We start from the raw sequence: 4,389 nt of genomic DNA, 5'->3' as shown, positions 1-4,389 counted from the left end.
TAAGGTGTATGACTTCTTCAGACACTTAGCGCAATGACGGCCCAGATATTTTTTTATGGCTTACAGACTAAGGGTAAATTTTATATTTTTAAAGAAAAATTTAGGAAAGAGTTTGCTGACCCCGGATTAGAGAAGAATCCTAAGAACAGCCCCTCCATATCAAGCACACATGGTGTCGAGTTGTGTTGCTGGATGGCCTTGTCTAGTCTTCCCAATAAACCAGTATGATACCCATCACTGTCCCATTTTACAGATAAGGAAACTGAGGCTTAGAAAGCATAAATAACTTGACCAGAGTCACAAAGCTCACAACTGGCAGAGCACCACTGCCCTAAACAGGTTCCTTTCATGTGGACCTTCTGAATTGAACAAGCAAAGAGTCAAAACCAAGGAAGGAAAATGCACAAGTGCCGGGGGTCCTCTCAACAGCCTGGGGGCGTGGGCACAGCTAGTGCAGGGATGCACGCCTGAGGCTAAAGTCAGCCAAGGCAGGAGTGAAACAGGACCAAGTCAGCACAGGAGCACAGAGCTGCGGAGACCCAGGAGGCAGCCCTCACGCTGGGGCCACATAGATATGCTGGGATGCGAGGGGAAGACAACTGGGCCATGTGGCGTGTGCTTTGCAGAGCATTTCCTCAAATCAGTTCTTCTCCACTCAATTATCAGTGGTGGAGCCCCACTCCTGAGCTCGGTAGGGTGCCAGGTGCCTAAAGAACGAAAGGTCAGGGAGACCTACTCCCCACCCTGCAAGTCACACTGGTGGCTGAGGACAGACCACAGAGATCAGGTCTGTGTGCAACGAGCTACAGTTCAAGTGCCACTGAGGGAGCACAGGTGAAGCCTGCTGAGCGCACCCTGAAGCCAGGGACCCACAGACATGCTCATTGGCGTCTCCCTTCCTTCCTTCCTCCCTTCCTCCTTTCGTCCCTTTCACTAATATTTTCTAAGCATGACCAAGAGCTAGGACTGTGTTGGGCGCAGAGGAGAACATGAAGGAGCACCAGACCCATTCCCTCTTCTCGTGAGCTCGTGAAATCACGATGAGAAGGCACGCAGCAGGACTCCAGAGCAGCCTGGGAGAGGTGTGCGCGAGGGCACTGGGCAAGCTGGAGGAGCCTGCGCGTGGGGAGGTCTCTAACAGAGTTTCTCAGGCACAACCAAAAAAGACTTTACCAACAAGGTTCCATCTGATGTGCATCTTAAATAACACAGCCAGAATGAGGGCTCAAAAACCTGCAGCCGTCCTGAGGCAACAGCAGACCCCGTGCAGGACCACTGCACGCAGTTCTGCAGGTTGTGCACTGCACAAAGGGGACGAGTAAGGGCTGAAATCCAGCCCACCCTCTTCTGGGCAAATTGTGTGCTCTGGTGCAGGACTACACCTGTCCAAAGCAAGTGGGACTTGTCTTCTCACAAAAGGGCCACCCACTCCCCAAGCCGTGGGGCTGCACCTGCCCAGCAGGTACACATTTTCCTAATTGCATAGATTCCATGTAAGCTGGCAATGCCCCAACTCTGTCTGAGGATTTGGAGGGAGCCAGGCAGAAGCAGTCTTGGAGATGGAGGCGTTTTCACCTTTGAAGACAGAGAAAGACAAAGCAAATATCGCTCCTGGGTTTTCCAGACGGGGAGTCCCAGGCTCCAGGAGGCAGGCCAACTTGCCCAGGTCCACGCAACTTGTTAGTGGCTCAGCTGGAAGCAGAACTGACCCTCACATTTGGCAGCCTCCCCTCTAAGCCTGCAGCCTCCCAGGATGTCTCTTGAAATGCAGGAATGAGGACAAAGAGAACTGGGGCCTGGGCTCCTTCCTCCGCTTCACAGAATGCGATGAGGCTGCAGGATGGTTCCCCATCTTGACGACTTCTTGGAAACCCAGTTCCCTGCGATAGGGACTTTCTCAAATTTGTCATAAATGGCCATCCTATTACCGAGGACTGTCTTCAACACATGCCCGGTGACTTTTTTTTAAATAGCAGCAAGAGCAGCTATAAATTGGGATAATTTTCTAGTCACCTTCTGTTTTCCAATACAGCGCCACATTGCAAAGATGTTTTTGATGCCTGTAAGTCAGGAGCTAGAGGTAATGTACATTGGATGAAGGGCAATAAAGAGAGAGAGATTTACATGAAGCACTCTAGAATGGAGTGTGCCAGGGTGCTGGGGACATCTTAGAGGCTGATGGAGGTGGCATTTCTGTACACAGATATGTAAAAATTCATCGAGCCTTACGCTGAAGATTTGTGTACCTTTTATAAGTCGCCCCATATAAAAGTGGCAGCATCCCTCCCGTGCGTCTTTCCACCATAGGCCATTTCCGTGCCTTGTCTGATGGCATCCTCACCGTACTTCTGAGTGGGATGATTAACGGGTTTACAGAAGAGGGAGCTCAGCTCTGCCACTTGCCTATACGAGCTCAGATTGGCCCCAGAAATGCCCCTTCTTTCCCTGAAAGTGGCTTATGTTCAGTTAGATGAGACGGGATCTCTGTAAACTGCTGGGTACCACGGAGTGGGCACGGCAGCATCCTGTCCGCCTCCGCAGCCCTGCTTCTCCTGTGCATCACGCTAACTGAGGTGGACGCCACCATGAGCCGAGGAGCTGAACGACAGGCGGGCTGCTGGACCATTAGGGGGACTCCATCCAGACAGCGCTCACCATTATCCTACTTCTCCCTGTGCGGTGGCCTCAGCCTGCTCACCCGAAAGCAACTGGAGCACATTGCAGGTGCACAGGGCACGTCCCCCCCGGTTGTGTGACATGTTCCATCTCAAACTTCCAATAAGTAGTCATAACGCTATTTAAAAACCCCAGCTGCAAGCAGGGGCCAGGCCCACGGTTTCTAGGATACTTGAAATGAGACCACTTCCTCTTAAACCTGGAAAATGCAGTGTGTGTGTACCTGTACGTGTACACGTGTGTGCATGTGAGACAGAGAGAGAGGGAGAGAAAGAGAATGTGGAAGGCAAACACCTCAAATTTCTTTCACCTCGGAGCCTGTCCACTTCCTTTTTCTGCTGAGCTGTCAGTCTGGGCAGAGGACGTGGACATATGCGTATTCATGACAAATGCTCCTCGAGTGGCGAATCTGTGCAGGGGTTTGGAAGAACTGGCATGAGGAGCCTACGAATTAGGGCAGCCCGTGCATTCTTTGTGAGCTTGCTGTGGATGTTAATGAAATGTTGGTGAATGGAACGGAGCACGGAAAAGCTAAAAAATAATGCCACTCCACTGTATTCCCTCGGAGATCAACCCAGGCACGCGCGGATCTAAAACCACGCCAACCAAGTCACCAAGCTGTCGTCGAGCTCCTATGAAGGATCAGAAAATACTGTATTCCATTGTTAGCTCGTTTATCCAAGAGGATTTCTCTATGAAGTTCCTACATTTGTCAGAAACCGTGCGAGGCTCTGGGGCAGTTACAAAGAGGTACGTGCAGAAGTTTCACCCTCAAATGACTCAGGAAGAGGATGGGCACATTCCGTGATAAATATAATAGGGTGTGCTCACTCCTGAGGCCAGTGCAAAGTGCGGGAGGGCTATTCAGAGGCAGGCAGATAAGTTACAAACTAGTCTTGAAATTGAGCGGTTCAGAAGAGGAAAGCAAAGAAGACGGACGTGCACTAAATTCCTCTGTGTCCCTGGCATGGCACGTTTTCCCACACAATGTTTTGTTGTTTTTCATAAAACCCTTGTAAAGGAAGATTTTTTTCCCCCTCGTTTTGCAGCTAAAGACACAGGGGCTCAGAGAGGGGAAGAAGACTTGGTCAAGGCCATAGAGCTAGAATGCAGCAGATAAGAGATTAAAATGTCATTTTCCTGCCACCAGCCCAGGGGCCTAACGTGGAAAGAGGTCGGGATTGGGGAGGCCAGCTGGGTAGCACTTCCTGCAAAGAGTTTGCTCTTTATCCTACAGGCAAGGTCACAGCCTGGCAGCCCAGGGGCCAAATTCGGGTCATGGAGAGTCTTAAATAGTAGTGAGTAGAAGTGGAGAGCATGAATTCTAAGGCCAAATGCCTGATCAGTAATCTTATTTCCACCTTGCACCAGCTGTGCAACGTGGGGTCAGTCACTCAACTTCTCTGAGCCTCGTTTTCCTCATCCATAACATGGAGATCTTCACACCAGTTCCCTTCTCCCAGGGCTGGTGGGAGGAATGAACGAGCTGTTTGCGTTACCCTGCATTGAGCAGAGCTGGGAACATCGGAAGCACATATGTGCGTTAACAATTCTCACGGATACACAGCACCGAGCACAGGCTCTGATATCTAAGAGGTGCTTCAGAAAGGCTCATTACTCTTACGTTGTGTTTATCAAAATTATAAAATATCTTAAATCCTTAATTGATCTGTTTCACAAGAAGATCAAGAAAGAAATATTTATCGGCTCCTG

Source organism: Equus caballus, chromosome 9, assembly GCF_041296265.1.
Source record: "Equus caballus isolate H_3958 breed thoroughbred chromosome 9, TB-T2T, whole genome shotgun sequence".
Classification (NCBI taxonomy): domain Eukaryota; kingdom Metazoa; phylum Chordata; class Mammalia; order Perissodactyla; family Equidae; genus Equus; species Equus caballus.
The sequence above is the reverse complement of the archived record's forward strand: the minus strand, read 5'-3'. Positions refer to the sequence as shown.